This window comes from Pelodiscus sinensis, chromosome 11, assembly GCF_049634645.1.
Source record: "Pelodiscus sinensis isolate JC-2024 chromosome 11, ASM4963464v1, whole genome shotgun sequence".
Classification (NCBI taxonomy): Eukaryota; Metazoa; Chordata; order Testudines; family Trionychidae; genus Pelodiscus; species Pelodiscus sinensis.
Genome location: NC_134721.1, coordinates 38058261 through 38082296, shown reverse-complemented (window position 1 = coordinate 38082296; position 24036 = coordinate 38058261). Strand labels below are relative to the sequence as shown.

At 48.1% G+C, this 24036-nt stretch overlaps 1 protein-coding gene across 17 annotated transcripts in view; it reads left to right on the top strand.

Moving 5' to 3' along the window:
- Window positions 1-24036, top strand: part of LOC102448489 (plasma membrane calcium-transporting ATPase 2) — an 858088-nt gene that overhangs the window by 712485 nt on the left and 121567 nt on the right. The window lies entirely within an intron of this gene.

Below are 24036 nucleotides of genomic sequence, written 5' to 3'. Positions count from 1 at the left end.
GGGAAGGGAGGGGGATCTCACTCATACACTCAACCACACTTACAGTCCAGGCAGGATGATAAGGCAAGCAGAAGGCAGTTCATGTTATCTGATCTTCCCGTGTTGACTCCTGAGCTGGTCCGCTGGCCCAGCGATCTGAGCAGAGGGTGTTCTCCGGGAGGCTCCACTTGATGGTCACCCGCCCCTCCGTGGCTGTGTCCCTTTCTCCACGTGCAGCTTCTGGGTCCCTGGGCATCTCAGGCCGTGTGCACTTCCTGCAGGGGGCCGTTTGCATTGTTTACTCCCACTGTTTACCTCAGAGTTTTCCTCGTCTCTTGTGTCCACCTCAGACATTCTTCTGCACTCACTCAGGGAAGAGAAAGGGGGTTAACAGATAACACTTTAAGGGTGTATCTGCGCTTGCACCCGAGTTCGAACTAGGGATGCAAATGCAGGCATTTGAAATAGTCAATGAAGTGGGGATTTAAATATCCCACGCTTCATTAGCATGACCTCGCCGGCGCACTAATTCAAATCACAGGTGATTCGAACCATGAAGTGTGCACCAGGATGCGTTAGTTTGAACCAAACCCCTTGGATCAAACTAACGTTACTCCTCAAAAAATGAGGAGTAACGTTAGTTCGAACCAGGGGGTTTGATGAAGACATGGTCCCCCACCACCAGACCAATCAAAATGTGTGGACAAGGAGCACGAGATGTCTTCTGTCCTCACCCCTTCTGCCCAAAACCCTGCTCCTTCCACTGAAGCCTGGGGCCACTTCAGAAATTTGTGAAGTGGACCCTCTTTAAACATTATTGCCCACTCCTAGACTAGGAGGAGCTCTTGAACAGACAGATACACAGACAGATAGATAGATGCACATTTCTAAAATACATGATTTAAACAATCAAAAGCAATTCAGCATCTCCATCGTAAATTCCAAGGGCTGCTAATTAGTTTTGATGACAAAATGTAAAATACAGTATAGACAAAGTTGTATAAGTCTTTAAACTTGGAGTCAACAATTTAAATTTAACATACAGTCCAAATTAATATGAGATTGCTTCCATTGACTGTACAATCTTCAATGAAAGGACAGTCAATCACAAATCATTAAAATTTTGGAATGATGGTATTGGTGAGCCTGGTTTTAGATTCTTCAGAACTTAAATAGTTAACAATCGTCATCATCAACAACCATGGGCTCAACGCCCATTGGTGTCTGATGCCTCCCTCACTATTTCCTTCCATCTTTCTCTGTCGAGTGCGGAGTGGCTTAGTTTCTGTAGACTAGGTCCACACCAATCTACTATATCATCTACCCATTCTCTGTGGGGTCTGCCTCTCCTATTCGGACCATCCATTATGCCGAATATCAGGGTCTTAACTTTTCGCTCTTCGTTCATTCTGCAGATATGCCCAAATATCTGTAACTTCCGTTGTATAACCTTCTGCAGTAGAATAGTGCAGTAGAATAGTGATCTGAGGAAGTGGGTCTGGCCCACGAAAGCTCATCATCTAATAAACCATCTTGTTAGTCTTTAAAGTGCTACATTGTCCTGCATTTTGCTTCTGCAGTAGGTTCTCTTTCGGCTGTATCTTCCTATATAATTCCTCGTTGGTGACCTTCTGCATCCATCCTATTCTCAGGATCTTTCTATAACAACTCCACTCAAATGCCAATATCCTTCTCTTCAAATCTTTCGTTATCACCCATGTCTCAAATCTGTACAACATGCTACTAAATACATACATTTTCAAGATGCTCAGCTTCATTCCTCAGCTAATCACTTTTCTTTTCCAGATCTTATCCATCATCTTCAAACTCACTCTTTCTTTCACTAGTCTCTATTTCCTTTTTATAGTCTAGATCATACGTCATGTTGCTCCCCAAATACGTGAACTTCTCTGCATTCTCTAGTTTGATCCCATCTACACTGATCTTCCTTCCTATTTCCTTATCTCCAAATACCATTGTTTTCATTTTATCGATATTCATAATCAGTCCATACTCCTTCCCTTCCTCATTTAGCACCTGCACCGTTCTCACTAGCTTCTCTTCATCTTCCTCGATTATAACTATATCAACCTCAAGTTGTTAATTCTCATCCCGTGCACCGATATCCCTTCTACCTCTTCCTTGATCTTGTCCATCGCTCTCTCAAGGTACATGATGAAGATACTCAGTGATATTGGATCTTCTTGTCTCGTACCTCTACTCATTCTAAACCAACTTCCCAACTCTCACTTCTGCCTCTGCATTATCATTAATATCCTTCAACAACTGTATCAGTCTGCTATCTACTGCTAACCTTTAAATATACATCTTTCAGTGTCAGATTTAATACCTTTATGTAGGGAAATGATGCAATTCACATTTCTGACTGCTATTATTTGAGGCTGTCTGCAAACTTAGGCAGGCATTACTGCATTAATTATTTTTGGTTCACATTTTTCAGGCTATCACCAAATCAAGACATCTGGAGCTTTACCGTTTTATATTTACCTGAGATTTTGAAGTATATGATGGGAGCTTATTTTAAAAATATCCTTCCAGGAGTTCCAACCAGTACAAATTCACCCAAATCAAGTTCTAGTTTTATTGCTTTATATGCAGATCATTGGCATCATCAGTTGATAGTGGCACAATATTTATACTCCCCAACAGAGAAATAAAACTCCTTTAAAGCCAAAGTTGAACAAATACGTATGTTAAAAATGTGTTCAACATCATTTATTCAACATACAATGTGATATGCTTATCTTTGTAATTGCTTTTCAACCTCTGACATTCAAATCAATGTCAGTTAAAAATGTTTCTGTTTTGTTTATTTTTAACTTGCACAATTTGCTCCATGGACTTCCTGTGATTTAATTAGAAATGGGTTTAGCTCAAGCTCACTGCAGCTCCCCTTCAGTGATTTGACACTGATTGCTCTAAGCCATCACTTAGAAACAAAGTGTCAGAAGTAGTTAGAAATAGTTATAATAAAGAAAATAGGAACACATCTGTCAAGGCTGATTCCCCACGATGAATTCAGAAGTGGGGGACCTGCAAAAGTACCCCAAAATCTTATCTCTCGAGGCTTTGGTATAAAACCTCCCCCAAAAATCCTAAAAAATCCAGATTTTGGGGATAAACATCCACTGCCACCATCAAGTGCTTTTGAACCCCCAAACAGGGGTGGACATTTAAAATCCACCCCAAGGCACCCCAAGCTCTTTTCTCCAAAAAGCTTGAAAAAGAAAGAGAAAATACAAACTGCATTCTGTGGCTGCTATCCCCTAGTCAGAGGCATGCAGATCCCGCAGACAGATTTTCCAGAACGCAGAACTGAACCAATATCAGGTTAATAAATAGGAAAGAACTTTAATTATCAAAACAATACTCCTGTTGCAAGCATAATGACTAGATGGAAAAGTCACCAATTATATTTACTTTTGGGGACTCCCATGGGCCAAAACTTAGTTACAAAAGAGAGGAAACCCCATTTCCAACAGCACAGACATTAGATCCAAAGTGCAACAACAGAAAACAAGAAAACCTAATGGATTTCTCTAAACTTTACCCTATTTACACATTATGAAGAGTCTTTTTCTTGGAAAGAGACATAGAATCATAGAATCATAGAATCATAGGACTGGAAGGGACCTCGAGAGGTCATCGAGTCCAGCCCCCTGCCCTCAAGGCAGGATCAAGCTCCGTCTACACCATCCCTGACAGATGTCTATCTAACCTGTTCTTAAATACCTCCAGAGAGGGAGATTCCACCACCTCCCTTGGCAATTTATTCCAATATTTGACCACCCTGACAGTTAGGAATTTTTTCCTAATGTCCAATCTAAACCTCCCCTGCTGCACTTTAAGCCCATTACTCCTTGTCCTGTCCTCAGAAACCAAGAGGAACAAATTTTCTCCTTCCTCCTTGTGACACCCTTTTAGATATTTGAAAGCCGCTATCATGTCCCCCCTTAATCTTCTTTTTTCCAAACTAAACAAGCCCAGTTCATGAAGCCTGGCTTCATAGGTCATGTTCTCTAAACCTTTAATCATTCTTGTCGCTCTTCTCTGTACCCTTTCCAATTTCTCCACATCTTTCTTGAAATGTGGCGCCCAGAACTGGACACAGTACTCCAGCTGAGGCCTAACTAGTGCAGAGTAGAGCGGCAGAATGACTTCACGAGTTTTGCTTACATGTCTTCTGTCTCCCTCAGTATCTAGAGCAAACTGGCCCAGAGACAAAGGAGGGAAAACCCCCAAATCCCTATCTGCATCTCTATTGGCTGACTGCTTACTGCTGGGCTAGTGTAAGCGGGGGAATGGTTCCGCTCTTGTGGGGAACTTTCCTGGCTTCTATACACCCCAGTGAAATGAACCAGCGAAAGGATCTGAGTCCCCGCTCCCACTTCCTTTACCCCACGGCTCCCTGATCCTGAGGGCTCCCCCTCCACTCTCCTGAGTAGCAGAGCCCTTGAAACCCCAACAAGGCTGGGCCCAGGTTTCCTGGGGCTTAATCCCTGACCTTGTAGTCACTAGGGGCAGGAGTTAGGGTGTCCCCACTCCAAGGTGCTCTCTTTACACTGCAGGCCTTCTTGGCCTAGTGATCACTTCATAAGGTTCAAAGCAAATACAATTTATTAAACATCAACTGATTAAAGAGAATAGAATAAGAAACAATGAGAATGGTTAAATGAGAACACACAGCCCTGCTCTGTAGCACAGGGACATCAACACAGCAGTCTGCAGAGTGTAAGGACAGTTCACAGTCTCTTCCTTTGAAGCCCTGGAAGTGCTGCAAGGGGCTGCAGGCTGGACACGCTTGCACTGGCAGTGACCACACAGCCTCAGTCTCTAAGTGGCCAGACCCCTCTCCCAGTCCAGAGCCTTTCCCCACACTTTGCAGGTCCCAGTAGCTCACCACATCCAGCTGCAGGCTGTGCTGCTTGGCCAGTTCCAGCTCCTTGTGTTGCTTCTCTGTTCCTTTTGGCTTTCTGAGCACTGCCAGTCTGCTGCTCAACACAGGGTCTGCACTGCTTGGCCTGTCTGTGTCTGGTTCTGTCGCTGCAGGACTTCTTCTTGTACTCCTCTCTCAGCTCTCTGTCTTTGCAGGACCTCTTCTGCACACAGCTTGTTTGTTCAGAGCCAGAACAATCCCCACTTACAACCTGTCAGTCAGGCTGAGCTGGAGTGTTGACTGCTTTCCATTGTCTCTGGGGTCTGTCAGTCTCATGAACCCTTCCCCTTCTGAAGCTGGTAAACCAAAAAACTCCCACAGAGTTTTAGTAAGGGGTAACAGTCCCCTTACACTAGGTATAGTTAACCCCTTAGTTCCCAGGCTGCTGGCCATTCCTCATGATCATGACAACATCTTATATGGTAACAGATCTGTATGCTAATCAGTTAGAATATCTAACTAATTAGTGTGCATGTGTTCATGGTCCTTTGTTTTCTGTGCAGAGTTAGATCGGTGATGATTGATACTCCACGCAAATGGTGGGAACTGCTGAAGGCTGATTCCCTTCCGATTTTTCAAAGTGAAAACACAAACTAGAGGGATGTTAGGGTTTTCATGGAGGAAGGAGAAGACTGATGTGGGGAGAAGGGAAAAAAGGGATTTCCTAATATGACTATGACGTCTCTCTCCGAATGAAAATCTCAGACAGGGTTGAAGAATCTTATTTGTATTAGTTATTATTTGCTCCTATGCCCCTTTTAGTCTCCCAGTTTTGGCCACTTGTCTCTTCATCTACCTTTCTTAAAGTGCTCCACACAATAATCCCACACTGACACCCTCAGTTCACTATTGCACTGCTATCAATGTACCCAGCCACTGTTCCTCGCCACCCAACTCCCTTCTAAACTCTAGAATTCCCTTCCACATCACTAACCTTACCAGGCTCAGAACCTTTATCCTCCAGACATTGGGTTTTCTGAGTTCGGCAGCCAGGTGAGAAAGAGAGGGAGAAGTTTTCCACACATGGAAGTTCCAGAATCAGGAGGTTATGTTATGAGCTACAGCAGGAGGAGACGCTTCAGAGCCAGGAGGATGTGGGAAAATTGAGTGGGAGGGGTGCGTTCTCTGCCAAGGAGTGTGAGTGTGTGTGTGTGTGTACACGAGAGATACAATAAATATTTTTAAAACCTTCTTATTTTAAAGACTGCACCTCTTGCTCCCTTCTGACATGTGATGTGACTAGTGGCTTAGAAAACTGACGGTTAGCCCTTGGTTCTCAATTATAGAACAGCGTTTCCCAAACTATGGTCCGCGGCCCAGGCCTCAGTGCGCCTGGTGGCTGCTGGCCCTTAGGCCAACTCAACCCATTTGGTCGAATCGGGCCCCGCGCCCCCGCACCCGGAAGTGCCAGCCGGTGAGTTACGATGAGCGCTCTGTGGAGCTGGGTCTCTCCCCGGCTCTGCCTGGAGCGGGCCCCGGATCCCCCGCGTGTCCCCTCAGCCCTGGACGTCCCTGCCGCGCGCGGCTCGTCCTTGCCACCTGCCGCCCATGCGCAGCCTTGCACGTGGGTGGGGAGGACGCCCGGGCGTGATGTGACGTCACGGCCTGGGGTTTTGAAACCCGCAGGAGGCACATGGCGGGGCCTGGCTGGCTCCGGGTTCGGCCTCCGGGGCCTGAGCGCGGACCCGGCCCCACAGCGCGGAAGGAGAAGGGGGGAACCGGCTCGTGCGGCGAGGAGAGGAGAGGAGAGGAGAGGAGAGGAGAGGAGAGGGGGGAAGGCACCAAGGGACAGGGGTGCAAGAGAGAGAGAGACACATGGCAGGGGGCAAGTGCAGACCATAAGGGAAAGGGCAGGAGGGGAGGTGTCAGTGGGAGGGAGGCAGGGTGATGCTGGGAGAGGAGAGGAGAGGAGGGGGAAGGGCACTGGGGGCGGGAGGAGGAGGGGGAGGTGCTGGGAGGAGGCTGAAAGAAGGGGTGGGCATGAGGAAGGCCAGGATGGAGCAAATCGTGTGTGAGGGCCCAGAGGGGCAGGAGGGGAATGGGGCAGAGACTGGTGAGGGGGTGGGTGTTAGGGAAAAAGAGGGCAAAGGGAGGCACCAGGAGGGTGCAGGGCTAAGGAAAGGTGCAGGTGCCAGGGGATTCTGGGGTGAGGAGGAGGAGAGAGCTGGCCACCGGAAGCAGAACTGGATGGGGGAATCAGGGCAGGCTGGAGAGATTGGGGGGCTGGTGGAAGCAGGGCTGCCGGGGGGCGGGGTGTGAGGTTGGGGGCAGGGAGCTTGCTGGGGAAGATGTGGGCGGGGTGGGAGAAGTGGCTGCTGGAAGCAGGGCTGGATGCAGGCTGTGGGGCTGGCCAAGGGAGATTGGGAGAAGTGGGGGAGAACTGGCTGCCTGGGAGGGGGTTGGGGGAAGTGGGGCTGGCCAGAGGCGCAGCAAGAGGATCAGGGGGGAGGAATGAATCGGCCTGCAGGGAGTGGGACTGACCCGACCCCGTTCCTCCCCCTTACCTCCCCACAAAGCACGAGTTAGTCCGGCACAGGGATTCTACTCTTTCCCCCCCCACCCCACCCCACCCCACACACCCCTCGAGTAGTTACGATCTATCTGGCTGCTAGACACACTCATGCAGCCAGGCAGTTCGAAACTACAAACTGATACATCTACTAATAATACAACTTACCTACTGAGAAAATACCAGACATGTTATGTCTGATATTTTCTCAGTTTGTTTTTCATGTGTTTGTATTTTTGGGCTGCAAAAAGCAGAACTGAAAAAAAAAGGGTTCCAATTAAAGTAAAAAGTTTGGGAAACCCTGGTCTAACCAGCTTTCGGTCTGTCTTACAGCCCATTTATCCAATCCATATTCCTTAACTGGCAAGAATATTGTGGGTGACCATATCAAAAGCTTTGCTAAAGCTGGCACTGGGAGATTTGGGAGGACCAGAAACAAATTATTTGAATATTCATAATTTGATTAATGAATATGCAAATATGCAAATGAACATTACTGGTCCTCCAAAAGTTCGTGAATGGATTTACTGGTCCCCGTGTCAAAAAGTTTGGGAACCCCTGTTATAGAAGATAGTCATCCTTATTTGCATCCTTATTTGCAGCAAGGTTCTCAGAAAACGTTTAGCCCCAAGACTTGATACCAACTGCTGTCGTTTACATAGGAAACAGATGTTAGGACCTTCGATGCATAGTCATAGGAGTCAGTGTGATGTTTCTGCAGAACATGGAGGTTTGAAGTTTTCCCATCATAAGAAAATGCTTCTGTTGAAAAGAGTTGGGAATTGTTGTAAAAGCTCTTTAGTGTTTGAGGGAAAATAAAAAGAGATTTACCTCAATTTTGGTGTTTCAAACATTTAAAAACTTCTTGAGGACAAAAAAGAAGCTACAGATAAGATATCTACCACCATGGTAGTGGGAATAATAGAAGTGAGTTGAAGCAGTTAGGGTACATCTACACAGCCCAAAATAGCAATGCAGCATCTTTAGAAGCACCCGCTATTTCTTGAAATAGCGGGCACGCTATTCCAGCGTCCCTGTAACCCTCATTCCACAAGGGCTAAGGGATTTGTCAGAATCGTGCCTTATTTTGAAATTTGGCATTGTGCAGACAGTGCCACATTTCAAAATAAGCTCTTTTAATTTAGACTCACAATAAGCTATGCAATTGCATAGCACAAATTACGTAGCTTATTCCTACAGAAGGGCGCATCCTTAGAGAAGTCTCTTCAGCACTGTGCATAAATGCTAAAAGATTATAATAAAACAAATTCCAAGATGTTATCTGCTCTTTTTCTTGTATGCTACGGTGGTCAGATTATTTCAGTTAAGATGATCAGTCAATAATCATATGAGAATTGTAGAATATTATTTCTGTGCTATAAAGCAAAAACTTGATTAAGACCGAGTATTACCTACTTTTTGACAAACCCAAAGGCAATCTCTTATCCTTTATTAAACTGTTCAATGTAAAAAAAATCCTGAAAAATCAGGGACTTTTCCATTACCAGTTAAATCAATGGGGTTACTTTAGAGCTACACCCATGGATAGCTGAGGATTTAAGGATCCAAAGGAAAAAAGGAGAGCAGCAAAATATAGACCCTGGACTTCAGAAAAGCAGACTTTGACTCCCTCAGGGAACTGATGGGCATGATCCCCTAGGATGCTAACATGAAGGGGAAGAGGGAATTCAGGAGAGCTGGCAGTATTTTTAACAAAGCCTTATTGAAGGCACAGGGGGAAAAAACTATCCCAATGCACAATAAGGAAAGCAAATTTAGTCCCTGACCACTTAGCCTAACAGTGAAATCTTTGGTGAGCTTAAACACAAAAAAGAAGCTTACAAGAAGTGGAAGCTTGGACAGATGACTAGGGACGAGTATAAATGTATTGCTTTAGCATTTAGGGGTGTACTCAGGAAGGTCAAAGCACAATTGGAATTGCAGCTAGCGAGGGATGTGAAGGGTAACACAGGCATATTAGCAATAAGGCTATGCCTACACTGCAGAGGTTTTCCAGGATACTACAGGTATCCCGGAAAAGCTCTGCCATGTCCAAAGAACTCTTCAGCTTTTTTGGAAGTGTCAGGGTGCAAGCCCCCTACCGTGCCTCAGTGCCCCCTGACTGTCCTCATCTAGCCCGTCTCAGGGCAAGTTACAGTCTGTATGGGTTGCTCATCATTGGCATCTTGTCTCAACTGCTCTGCTTACTTAGTCAGCCGCATGATCTGCCCACAAACCAGGGCTTTGTCTCCAACCCCTAGCCAGGGGGAGTCTTGGCTGGCCCTCTTCCAGCCGTTGCTGGCTATCCCCAGCTTGTCTCCCTCCAAGGAGCTCCTGCTTCCTCTGCAGTCAGCTCTCCACTGGCCTTTCCTAAGCAAACTGTGCTTCCCTATTTATAGCTGGCAGCTGGGCTCTCACTTGCCCTAATGGCTTCAGCTGGGCTTATCTGTGTAGCTGACAGCTGGGCTCTCATTAGCCCAACAGCTTCAGCTGGTCCCTCTATTCCTGCCCTGGCTCAGGGCCTGAGTCCTGGTCTTAAAGGGCCAGTGCAGGGCAGGCGCCCTGTCACAGGAAGATTTTCCGAAAAACCAGATGCATTGTTTTGGCATCGCTGTATTCCTCATCATGTGAGGAAGAAGGGATGTTCCAAAAGAGGAGGTTTTTCTGATATTTGGCCCTGTGTAGACGGGCCAAATGTTGGAAAAGCCTCTTCCCCCAAAAAAGCAGAAAAAGATTTGCGTATCATTTTCCTGAAAAAACCCTGCAGTGTAGACATAGGGAGATGAGGGAAGGTGTGGGACCCTTTCTGGATGGGGGAGATAACCTAATGACAAATTATGTGGGAAAAGCTGAAGTACTCAATGCTTTTTTTGTCTCTGTCTTCACAGACAAGGTCAGCTCCCAGACTACTGCACTAGGCAACGCAGTATGGGAAGAAGGTGGGTAGCCCTCAGAGGAGAAAGGACAGGTTAAGAACTACACATCCATGGGGCCAAATCTAATGCATCCAAGGGTGCAGAGGGAGTTGGCTGATGGGATTGCAGAGCCATAGGCCATTATCTTTGAAAACTTGTGGCAATCAGTGGAGTTCCTGGATGATTGGGAAAAGGCAAATGTAGTGCCCATCTTTAAAAAATGGAAGAAGGACAATCCAGAGAACTACAGATCAGCCAGCCTCACTAGAAAAATCATGGAATCCATTTTGGAACACTTGGAAGAGAGGAAAGTTATCTGGAACAGTCAATATGGGTTCACCAAGGGCAAGTCATGCCTGACCAACCTGATTGCCTTCTATGACAAAGTAACTGGCTCTGTGGACATGGGGAAGTCAGTAGATGTGATATACTTTGACTTTAGCAAAACTTTTGATACCGACTCCCACAGTATTCTTGCCAGCAGATTAAGGAAGTATGGATTGAATAAGTGGACTGTAAGGTGGACAGAAAGCTGGCTAGAATGTCAGGCTCTACTGGTAGTGATCAATGGTTCAGTGTCTCGTTGGCAGTCAGTGTAGCAGAGTGCCCCAGTGGTCAGTTCTAAGCTGAGGGCAACATCTTTTTTCAGTTCTGGGTCTGATTTTTTTAGTAATGATCTGGATGAGGGGATGGATTGAACCTTCAGCAAGTTCACATATGACACTAAGGTAGGCAGAGAGGTAGATACATTGGAGGGTAGGGATATGGTCCAGAGTGACTTAGACAAATTGGAGTACTGGGGCAAAGAAAATCTGATGAGGTTCAACAAGGACACTTGGGATGGAAGAATCCCAAGAATTGTTATAGGCTGGGGACCGACTGGCTAGGTAGCAGTTCAGCAAAAAAGGACTTGGGGGTTACAGTGGATGAGAAGTGGATATGAGTCAACAGTGTGCCCTTGTAGTCAAGAAGGCTAATGGAATATTGGGGTGCATTAGGAGGAGCATTGCCAGCAGATCTAGAGGAGTGATTATTCCCCTTTATTCAGTGCTAGTGAAACCACATCTGTAGTATTGCATCCAATTCTCCCCTCCCCCACCCCCCCACCCCGCATTACAGAAAGGATGTGGACGCACTAGAGAAAGTCCAGTGGAGGGCAACAAAAATGATTAGGGGGCTGGAGCATGTGACTTATGAGAAGTGGAGGGATTTGGACTTATTTAGTCTACAGAAGAGAAGATTGAGAGTGCATTTGATAGCAGCCTTCAACTACCAGAAGAGAGGTTCCAAAGAGGATGGAGAATGGCTGTTCTCAGTGGTGACAAATGACAGAATGAGGAGCAATAGTTTCCAGTTGCAGCGGGGGAGTCTAAGTTGGTGGTGAAGCTCTGAAATGGGTTATCTAGGGAGGTGGTAGAATCTTCATCCCTAGAGGTTTTTAAGTTCCTGCTTGACAAAGCCCAGCTTGAGACAATTTAGTTGGGATTGGTCATGCTTTGGGCAAGGGGTTGGATTTGATAATCTCCCGAGGACCCTTCCAACCCTATGATTCTAGGTCAGAATTTGTCCCAAGAAATAGAGAATACTGATGCTCATTCCTCAAAAGCCATTCCTCAAGAATAGGCACCCCATTCATAAGTTTTTGTGCTGGGTAGTGCTCTTGGCCTCTATCTGGTACAGATAACAAACGAGATGAGGTTTTTTCTGGTATCATGCAAGAAGGATGCTATTAGTGCATTTGTCCTCCATGGGGTGTTACTTGACACACACTGTCATGCTGAAAGAGCAAGGATGCCTTATTCTGGAGATGCAGAAATGGCACCTTATTGTAGAAGTTTTCTTTAAGGTTCAGTTTGTAACTGACACTTGTTATCTGCAATGGTGTGTTGTTTTTCTTTGTTTTAGTGTTTTGCCTAAAAAGAGAGACTTGAAATTTTTAAAGGATGCCAATCAAATAGGTGTATTTTACTTAAGTAGATTTGTTCCAGTCTTTTGAGTAAATATGTACCTGAGAATTTTAATTTGCCTTCTCTTTATTAAAACTTCTACAAAATGAAAAATGCACATTAAGTAATTACATATCTGATAAACTCTGGCTCCTTATTAGGTTAATGATAAAATTAAGCTACAAAATTTTGGCCTGTAAATGTGACTGTTTTATCTTTTGTAGATGACTTTCATAGTAGATACTTTTAAAATACTAACTCAAATTATGCATCAAGATGGAACATCTCCAGCTTTGGCAATGCTAAAGATTAATTTAAGTTGTCTGAGATTTCTCCCGTTATCTTTGAGGTTTGTTCATTTAGGTTTAAATAAAAACAAAAACAATAAACGAGGTGTACCGGTAGTTCGGAATAGGCACCCTAGTCCGAACTACCTAGTTCGAGCCCCGTGTAGCCGCGCTACACGGGGTTCGAAACAGCGGGGATTTAAAAATGGCGGCTCCCCGCTTATGCTAATGAAGCCCGGGAAATTCAAATCCCGGGCTTCATTAGCAAGTGCGGTATGCATACATTACCCTCCTAGTTCGAACTAGGAGGGTAGTGTAGACATACCCTGAGTGACACCATTGCTCCCACTGAGCCTGCTCCCAGTGAGCAGTCAGACAGCTCTCAGGATCCTGCCAGGTGCCGAAAAAGGCGCACTCCTTCCTGGTCTGGTGCGGAGATCCGGCCCCCATTGAGATCTGGGACAAGGAGGAAAACCTCCATGATCTCTGCACCAGACACAGGAGCGTGGCTGTCTGTGGCCGAGAGCCTGGCCACCAAAGGACACATCCGCAACCAGGAGTGGGCGCAGATAAAAGTTAAGGAGCTCTGCCAGGCCTGTGCCAAGGCCAGGGAGCACAGCTCCCGCTCCGGAGCTGAACCCCATACCTGCCCCTATTATGTGGACCTGCACCACATCCTGGGGGGTGGGTCAGTCCCTTCCCCTCTGGTAGTGGACTCAGGGCTGGAGATACCCGTCATCACCCTTCCAGAGGGCAGAGCCAGTAGTGAGAAGGAGGAGAAGGAGGTGGAAGAGGAGGACCTGGACACGGCCAGCACCATCACCATGCTGACCCTGGAGCTGGTACCCCACTCTCTGAATGTGTCCCAGGCATTGTCTGAGGCCAGGGAAGGCACATCAGGTGAGTGCCCTTACTTTCCTGACACACACACTGTGGAGGTAGTGGGTGGCAAAGGGCTGGGATGCACTCCTCAATTGGCCTTCTCAGCCTGGGGATTGCGCAGCAGCCTGTGCACGTGGAGCACCTATCTGGGACACCCAGCCCCAGGAGGCTGCAACAGAGTACCCCTGACACCGGGGTGGGACACCCAGCACTAGATGGAGGCTGGGGACTTTGAGACACAGACACACTCTCAGGAGTGCTGCACATGGGCATGCCTGCACGCTCGAGACAGCAACCGCTTCTGAGAACACACTGACCTTTCCTCCAGCAGGCATGAATACAAGTCCTCCCCCGCGGGACACCACTACTTCCAGACCTGGGATGTGCGTGACACGAGGGAAGCCCAGCCACCCTGTAGCCCCCCCTCCCACCCACAAGATCCTGGTCTGGCCAGCAACTTCCCATGTCTGCTTGTCCCCAGGACATACACACATCCTGGGACATCTGGGCCCCTGCAGGAAAGGGCTCTCTGTCTAGGCCACAGATGGCCTTGCTCCAAGCACATTGCCTTCGTCTGACCTGAGAATTTTCACTCTCAGCTCACAGATGAGGGCAAGGCTTCAGGCACAGTGTCTCCAGGGATGACTGACCTCTCTCTTCTCCACAGCTGGACCAGCTTCAAGAGGGGGCTGCTCAACACCACCCGGAGAAGCCTTCCAACACGGGATGACCCGCAGGCTCTGGAGGACACAGGAGGAACAGCTGTGGGAGTACATCTCTGCATTCCGATCCCTGCAGGATCCCCTCCAGTCTGCAGTCCAGGGTGACATCCAGCTGTGGTGAGAGACCTGGCAGGAGTTGCTGGAGCTCTCCTCCCCTGTCCCCGATTCTTTCCCCAGTCCCTCCCCATTTACTTCTACCCCCAAATAAAACACAGTTTATTTTTTCCAAAACAAAATGTGTATTTTATTGTCTCTGCAGGAGAGAGGGGAAGGGAGGGGTGTGGGAGGAAAGGCTTTGAGAGGCGATGCACAGGCCCCTTGTGGGGAGGCCCAGGGGAGCGTGTCACTGGGGTCCTTATGAGAAACTCTTCTCAGGGCCTCCTGAATGTGCACAGCCCCCTAATGGGCCTGCCGGATGGCAGCACTGTGCAGCTCTACTGAGCTAGCCAGTCTCTGCCCCCCCACCCTGGCAGGAACATCCCCCTTTTCACAAATATTGTAAAGGACACAGCATGCGGCCATCACCTGGGGAATGTTCCTCTTCCTGGCATCCAGCCGGATGAGGCGGCATTGGACCACACCTTTCAGATGCCCGAAGCTGCCCTCCACCACCACGCAGGCCTTTCTGAGCCTGGCATTGAACCGTTCCTTGGTGGGGTCAAGGTGTCCAGTGTAGGGCTTCATGAGCCAGGGCAACACAGGGTAGGCTGTGTCCCCTACAGTGCACATCGGCATGTCTACATCCCCGACCCTGATGATGTGGTTAGCAAAAAAGTGCTGGTGTGCAGCTTCTGGAAGATGCTGGAGTTTCTGAAGACATGGGTGTCATGCTCCTTCCCCATCCACCTAATGGAGATGTTGGTGAACTGCCCCCGGTGGTTGATGAGGACCTGCAGGACCATGGAGGAGTAGCAGTTGATGTATACATCTTGCAGTTGATGTATACAGATGCCCAGTGGTCGGGGGCCTGGATGGGAATGTGGGTGCTGCCAGTAGCCGCTCCCTCTCCCCCTGGCACTTGGGGAAGCCCATGTCAGCAAAGCCAGAGATGATGGGGTTGATGTTGCCCAGGCTGATGACTGTGCAGCGAGATGGTGTTGATGGTCTTCACCACCTGTAAAAGGAGACAAACAGAATCACAGGGTGGCCAGAGCTCTCAGGAGATTCCCAAGCCCACTCCTTTTGCCCCCCACACACCAGGAGCAACCCCCTACTTAGCCCATCCCCCAGCAGGGATTTGTGAGGGTGAGACTAAAAAACGGCCCTGTAAAGGGTGCTTCCACCACCACTCCCACCACCACCCCCCTTTTTCCCTAAGGAATCCCTTTCCAGCACTTTACCCTCATCCTGGGACAACAGTCCAAGTGTGCCATACCTGCATGACAGTCGATCTCTCCACGCCAAACTGGTTCCCTGCAGATCGGTCGCTGTCTGGTGTGGTGAGCTTCCAGATGGCAATGGCGATCCACTTCGAGTGGGATGGCAGGTTGCATGCGGGTGTCTCGTCGCCTGAGGGCAGGGGTGAGGCAGGCACACAGCTCCAGAAGGGTCTCCTTCTGCTCGTGGAAATTCTGGAGCCATTGCTGGTTGTCCCACCACTCCATGACAAGCTGATTCCACTAGTCAGAACTGGGGTTCAGACGGCGGTGCAGGGTGGGGTGCAGCTTTAAGAGCTCTTCTCGCAGAGAGACAATGAGGGTCTCCATGATAAGCTGGGGTTTGCGTTCCTGTAGGGCCAGGAGGGCAGCCTGCAGGAACTGCAGCACAACAGATAAGGGCTATTGACTGCCCAGAAGCAGGTCCGTCTCCATGGAAGGAGTGCTGAGCTGTCTGCAAGAGCAACCACAACAGGCAGAGAAAAGGTTTCGCTGTACCTCAGTGAGGTAGGCAAAGGAGAAGAACCTTGGCCATAGCTATATGGGGGGCCCTTTAAACACGAGCCTCAGATAGCCTCAGGCAGCAGTAGTAACTGCTGTCCTGATGCCCTGCCTGAAGTGGTTGCGGGTGGCCTTAAATGCAATTCAGTGTCGAGTCAGTGTGGACGCTCTATTTCGAATTAGCCAAGCGCTATTTTAATGGGTTTTTGCTATGTAGATGCGCTATTTCAAAATAAGCTATTTTGGAATATTTCTTCCGAAATAGCTTATTCCAAAATAAGCATGCAGTGTAGACATATCCTTATTTAACCTCTGCCTACTTCCATATGTATACAAAATTGCCAGTGATTATATTCTCATTATTCACATATGGTGATTGTATTTCTATCAACAGATTAATATATGGTACTCCAAGGTGCCAGAAGACGGTGTCGGTGGGAGATAGTATCTTTTGTAATAATAATAGTGCTGGTCCTTCAATAAGTGCGTCATAAAAATTGTTACATAATGTCATGTTGTAGGTTGATAGGGCACTATTAATTGCACTAATTATGAAATATTGAACTAATTATGAAATAGTGGTCCGTTGTGATTAAAAATGGTTTGCTTTGCAGAACCACAGCAGATTATTCCTATGAAGCTCTTAGAATAGGTTTGTGCAACATTCATCCTAACTTTGTACTGTGTGAAAGCTAGCTTTAGGAAAAACAAAAGCTTTTACATGCAGCTCTACTCTGACCTAGAAATGTTTCTGGGAGATTGAGGTGAAAACTATTGTTAACTATCAGTACATTTTACAAGTGAATGTCTAAACCCAGAGTATCAATATTATACACAGTTATATAAAGGCTTCAATTAACTAACTGAAGGCATAATAGTATGTACTGAAAAATAAAGGCTACAAGAATTAAAAAGACAGACATAATAGATGACTTAGCCCATCTCCATTCCAGTGCAAGGTTTTACTAAGCAATATATAAGCAAACATTCTTTTTAGTAGACAAAGTAGCTTGTTCTAAAGCCTGAGCATTGAAAAGAATGGATTTCTCTGAGTAAATATAATTAAAAGACTTTCTAAAAGCTTTCATACAATGCAGGTTTTCATCCCTTTAATCAACAATGTATTTCTGGATAATTATTCATAAGTAGCCCCTTTTAATTTTCCCCTGACTGTTATATAAACTGCAAGTTTAAGCAGGAAATAACTGTACAGGGGGCACAGTTTGAAGTTATAACATCCACCAGCTTCTGGTATGGATTGTAGAGAGCAATCTGAAAGGAGACTCGTTTGGCACACAGATTGTGTCATGAAACAGTATAGAAAAGGAAGTGCTACTGCCAACTCTCACCACCATATGCTTTATTTTAATATGGTATACAGAGAGTGTGGAGATAGCAGCTGCTAAAGGAGAAAGTGGACACTTGCTAGCAGATTTTAAAACTCTTCTTCATAAGTCATTGTCTGGCTATACTGGAAGGACAGGAAATACCAGGTGTGGTTTATTTAGGTCACAACTTAATTGTTAATTATGCAGGAGCACCTAGCAGATAAAAGAGTATAGTGCAGGTAAATCAATGAACATTTCAGTTTCTACATAGGGTGCTTCTGTCAGCCTGTCACGGGGCTGACACCACTATGGCACTTCCAGCTGGTTGCTCTGGGATTTAGCTTGTTTGGATGGCTGGAGGCCACCCTCTAGCTCCGTGGTCCCCAACACGGTGCCCGCGGGGGCATTTCTCTGCGCCCGCCAAGTGCTCAGGGCTGCCCTGGCACCGGGCACGTGGCGCATGCTCGGTGCCGGAGCCGGCCCCGGGCGCGTGGTGCACGGTGAGCGCCGGCCCCGGGGGCGCCGCGGATTCACCCCCCGCGGCGCATGGGGGGGGGGGGGAGAGAAAGCGCTAGCGCCAGCCCCGGGCGCGCGGCGCTTGGGGGGGGTGGGAAAGCGCCAGCGCCTGCCCCGCTTGGGGGGGGGGGAAGAGAGCGCCGGCCCCGGGCGCGCGGCGCTTGAGGGGAGATCGCCGGTCCCGGAATGCGGCTATGGGGGGGCCCTGCCCCCCCGGGTGCCCGGCGGGCGAACGGCCACGCCCCCTGGTGCCCGGCAACCCCAAATGGTTGGGGACCACTGTTCTAGCTGATGTGTTTCTCTTTGACCACGGCGTCCTCTTCAGGACACGGCCCTCTGGCAGTGCACACACCAATCTCCCTGCGCCCCTTCTGAGGGGGGGGGGGGGGGAAGGGCGCATGTTGTTTACCAACTGCACAGTCCAGGGTCCTCCCTTCCCAAGGGGTGCCCAGTTGTTCTCCCAGGGAACGCCCAGTTCCCCTGTACCTACCTTGCCTCAGTGACCCACTGCCAATCTTCATCTAGCCCTTGCCTCAGGGGCAAACTGTAGTCTGTAATGGCCACTCATCTCTGGCAAAGGGGTATGGATCTGCTGCCTCTGCCTATCATGGCTGCTCCTCGCTGCCCCACTAGCTTCAGGCCTGGGAGCTTGCTTGGCCAGACTTCCCCAGCACTGCTCTGCTCTGCTTCCCCAGTAGCCAGATCCCTCCTGTTCTCAAGCCAGAACAAGAGTGAACTTCCCTCCTTGTCCCACCAGGAGCCCTTTATATAGACCCCAGCTGGGCCCTCATTAGCCAGAACTGCCTCAGCTGGGGCTTTGCTCACAGCCCTCACTCAGGGCTGGGATTTTGCCCTTAAAGGGCTAGTGCAGGGCAAAAGCCCTGTCACATGGCCCCTTCACTTGTCTCGCCTGGTCCACAGCTAGCCTGCTGCTGGGTATGACAAAGTGGAAGATTGTATTCACTCTGTTCTCTTTGTTGTGCTGCATGCGATGTCTGTTGTCCTGTAGTAACCCCTCTGTGTGTGCCTCATTTTCCCTGACACTGCACAAATAGCGAGGTGGAGATGGGAATTTTGGAGTGACAGTCTTCCTCGCGTATGGCATGTCTACATTGCAGTCCTCTTCCAAGAGAGGAATGTAAATGCAGACAAGCAAAATTGTAAATAAAGCACGGATTTCAATTTTCCACTCTTTATTTTCGTAATCGTGGACTGCCATTTTCCCGAAATAGCATATTTCGAGAAAACAAATGCAGTCCCCGTGGGGTTCTTTTGAGAAAAAACCCTTCTTTCGAAATAACTCCTCAGGAGTAAGGGTTATTTCAAAGGAAGGGTTTTTTCTCGAAATAACCCCATGGGGACCGCATTTTTTTCTCGAAATACGCTATTTCAGAAAAGCGTTGGTCCGTGATTATGCAAATGAAGCACGGGAAATTCAAATCTGCACTTCATTTGCAATTTCACTTGTCTGTATCTGAATTCCTCTCTCTCGGAAGAGGAATGCGATGTAGACATAGCCCTACACAATGGCTGGTGCTTTCCATTAACCTGAGCCTGAGATGGGGACTGTGACCAGGGAACACCATTTGCCCAGGACGCTGGACACAGTGAGGGCTGGCTTCAGGGGGAGATGGGCTGCTGGATGTGTGAGTGAGACTCTGCAGACCCTCCCCAGGATGGATGGTACTGACTGCTTCTCGTTTCTGTGCTGACAAGTCTGCTCCACACTGTCTCCCTGTCAACTAATAAACCTTCTGTCCAGCCTGCTGTCTAAGAGTCACATCTGGCTGTGAATGGGAGTGCAGGGCCCATTGACTCCCCGCACCTCAGTGACATTGGGAGCTGACCATCCCTACTCCCTTGAATGAGGATTAAGATGGGCTATAAAGGAGGGAAATATTGGCTTCCTGCCATGTCATCATCGGAACACCAAACCGCTGTTTCTGCTCCTTTAAAAAACATCTCCTTCACCAAACCATTTATCTGAGCTCTGAATCCCTTCCTTACCGAGCACTGGCATTGGGCATCTGCCCTGCTCTTACATAACGAGTCGTGACATCCTACCTTACACCAATTCCATTTTCACCTCCACTAAGGCCCCTTCAAACCTGGCGTCAGCAAAGTAATTCCCCCCCCCCCCCCCCCCCCCCAACCCCAGGGATTCTGCTTTGACCAATCTGGCAGGGAGGAAAAAATTCCTTCCCAGCTGCTAGAGCAAGGAGTGACTAACACAGTGCCCACAGTGGATCCTGACCCATCTTGTTATTTCATCACATTTCATCACTGCTCTACTTGGTCCAAGTGAAAGATGGTTTCTCCTGCCTGGCTTGCACCTGTATCATCTCCCCTCTTTTCCCTTCACTTGGCGGATAAATCAGCATTTATGCCTTTCTGCCATTAAAGAAAGCCAGATAAAGGCTCTTCTGCTAAAGGTGCGGTGCAGCCATTTTCGTGTCACTAGAAATATTTTTCTTGTTTACATATTTCTATTCAAAACAAGCTGATAACTAAAATCAAACCTGATTTCAGATCCCAGGTAAAAAGTGTAAAAGGGGAGTGAGAACTGAGGGGCTGAGGAGCGAAGAAAAATGTAATATAGACACTGTCTTCATTTACAGATATTATAAAATGCAAATAGATGTGTTTTTTCCAGTGTCCAGTTGCTAGCTTGTCATGGCACCAAAAACATGCACGCAGTAGAAAATCAACCACTGTATGGCTATGTCTACACTGGCATGATTTTCCGGAAATGCTTAAAACAGAACAGTTTTCCGTTATAAGTATTTCCGGAAAAAGAGCGTCTACATTGGCAGGATGCTTTTCTGGAATAAGTGGCCCAGTGTAGACACAGCCATGGTGTCTGAAACAGATAAAAAAAAGTTAAGTCTGGATATATTTATGCATGCAAAAAACCACTTAAGTAAACATTTGATTCAGCAAAGCACTTAAGTCTCCTTGAAGACAATGACTTAAATTATTGCTCAAACGGTTTATTTCAAATATTGCAAAACATTACAAATCAAAATTGAGAAAGGATTTTCTTCACATCTAGTCGCTGTGGATTAACTCACCAACATCAGTGATTTCAATGGAGTTTTGTCTGTTTATGCAAAGGCTGAATTTGACTTGATAACTTTGCTAAATGCAAGATGAATGAAGACCTCAATAATTTTCAGTTAGTAAACTTGACCATTAAAGTGTTTTGGAGTATTATTAATGAGAGAACAATTGTTTACTTGATTACAGCTGATAACCCATATTAATTTTAATGTTTTCTTTTTACGCTTTTTTACACGAGCAAGAAAGGATCAATATTTTCTAATAAAAATTCCTCTAATGTGGGGTGGGCAATAATTTCAGGGGGGGGGGCAACGCCAAGAATTTGGAAAGTGAACAAGGGCTGCACTTTTCCATGATATTAATGGAGGCGGTGCAGGGTCTGGGATGGAGGTTGGGTGCAGAAGGGAGCTTGCAGTAAGGAATTAGGGTGCAGGAGAGGGTCTGGGGTCTGGGAGGGTGTTTGTGTGAAGGAGGCAATTGTGACCTGGGTTAGGGAACTAGGGTGCAGGGGTTTTGGTTGTGACATTGAGCAAGAGGGGGTTGTGATCTGGGGAAGGGGGCTAGGGAGCAGGAGGGAGGGTGGAAGGGTTTGGGCTCTCACCTAGGGCAGGAGGGTGTTGTGCTTCGGACAGGGGACTGAGGTGCAGTGGTTTGGGTTGTGATCTGGGGCAAGCGATTGGGGTGCAGGATCTGGGAGGAGATAGGGAATCACAGAATCAAAGAACCATAGAGCTGGAAGAGACCTCAGAAGGTCATCAAGTCCAGCCCCCTGCTCTAGGCAGGACCAATCCCAACTAAATCAAAGCAGGAGAAGGGGAGAGGGTTTGGGTTATGTGGGGTAGGGGAGCAAAGCGTTGGGGTGCCAGAGGCAGGCTCCAGTTGAGAGACTTACTTGCTTGACTCTCTGACAGCAGGCTTCTCAAGCAGACTCCCTATCTTCCCTGTCCTCACACTGGCTGCAAGGGGCCATGTGGTTTTTGAAGACGTAGGAGCCTAAGAGGAGGGTAGGAAGGGTGCTTCCAAAGCTGCCTGTTAACAGGCATCTCCCATCACCAGAAACCAGCCAATGGGATTGTGCTGGGGGTGGGAGCAGCACGCAAACCCTTTCTTCCCTCCCCTGGTCTAACAGTTGTTCCAACAGCCCTCCAACAGCTGTATTTCTCAGCAGCATGGGGGTGGGTGTAGGAAGCAGGTGGGGAGTCCACAGGCTGGATCTGGCAGCTTGGCAGGCTGAATCCGGCCCATGGAGGGTATTTTGCCCAGGCCTGCTCTAAAGCTAGTACCATTAAGAATTGCTGGACTTGCCGGATAGTATAATTATCATAAGCTAACCCCCTCTTTTCCTTATACAGCATTTATAGTCTGAAGCAGGAGACTGAAATACTGCAGTAATTCAGATATTTATAGGTGTTTAATTATTTATACAGATGTTATATTCATGAATCACTGGAAATATTACTAGTGATTTATTCTTCTGATTAAATGTAGATTTATTTTTAAAAACAAACGAGGTTCAAAATTATAGCAGATGAATGTTACCTTAAAATACTCAGCACACTGTGAAAAATGTGAAATCACTACAAGAGGGAAAAGGGGGAAATGTTTTGTTCTGTTCGTGAGTAAAGTGAATTAGATATACTGATCCTGAGAAAAATACATTTATTTACTTGTAATGACAAATATCATAACCATCACAAAATCTTCAATATCCGGAGGATTAAAAGGTGGCAAGGAATTACAGGCAGTCCCCGACTTACGCGGATCCGACTTATGTCGGATCCGCACTTACGAACAGGGCTTTTCTCACCCCGGAGCTCACGGGCGGCGGATTGCCACCCGTGTCCTCCGGGGCGAGAAAAGCTTCTCCCGGTCTCCCTAGTCTGCTGGGGGGGTCCAGCAAAGCCGCTGGACCCCCCCAGCAGACCAGGGGGACAGGAGCAAAGCCGCGGAGCACGCCCGAAAGCCGCGGAGCACTCCCCCCGCCTGGGTGGCTTTGCTCCTGTCCCCCAGCAGACCAGGGGGACAGGAGCAAAGCCACAGAGCACGCCCGCAGCGGGACAGCCCAAGCACGCCCGGGCTGTCCCGCTGCGGGCGTGCTCAGCGGCTTTGCTCCCTGTCTCCCTGGTCTGCAGGGAGACGGGGAGCAAAGCCTTGGAGCACACCCGCAGCAGGACAGCCCTGGCGCGCTTGGGCTGTCCCGCTGTGGGCGTGCTCCGTGGCTTTGCTCCTGTTCCCCTGGTCTGCTGGGGGGGGGGATGCAGCTAGTGCCCCCCCAGCAGACCAGGCTTTTCTTGCCTACCCCTGGGGTAGAGCAGCTGGGGGCTGCCGGGTTGGTCCCGCAGCGCCGCTCCGGACCAACCCAGCAGCACCCCAGCTGCTCTGCCCCAGGCGTCCTGATTCAGCCACTGCTGGTCAGTTTCAGTAGCGGCTGAATCAGGACGCCTGGGGCAGAGCAGCTGGGGTGCTGCTGGGTTGCTCCAGTAGCGCCGAGGAGCCGTGCTACTGGAGCAAGCCAGCAGCACCCCAGCTGCTCTGCCCCAGGCGTCCCCAAGTCAGCCGCTGCTGAAACTGACCAGCGGCTGACTACAGGAAGCCCGAGGCAGAGTTGCTCTGCCCCAGGCTTCCTGGAATCAGCCGCTGATCAGTTTCAGCAGCAGCTGACTTGGGGACGCCTGGGTTTCTTAAGTTGAATCTGTATGTAAGTCAGAACTGGCGTCCAGATTCAGCCGCGGTTGAAACTGATCAGTTTCAGCAGCGGCTGACGCCAGTTCTGACTTACATACAGATTCAACTTAAGAACAAACCTACAGTCCCTATCTTGTACGTAACCCGGGGACTGCCTGTACACTGGTCATTTAAAAAGAAAATATTGCTCCATTGTGAAATAGATTGTTTTCAGTCTGTTATAAATCTATGAAACTTCTACTGGATCTTTAACATTTGATGAGCTCTGACTTTATCATAAAGGTTTTAGATTTTAACTAGTAGCCTGGGCTTTAAAAGTACAGGATACAGCCAAACATGAGCGAGCGAGAGGCTGAAATCTGATGCTTTCTTC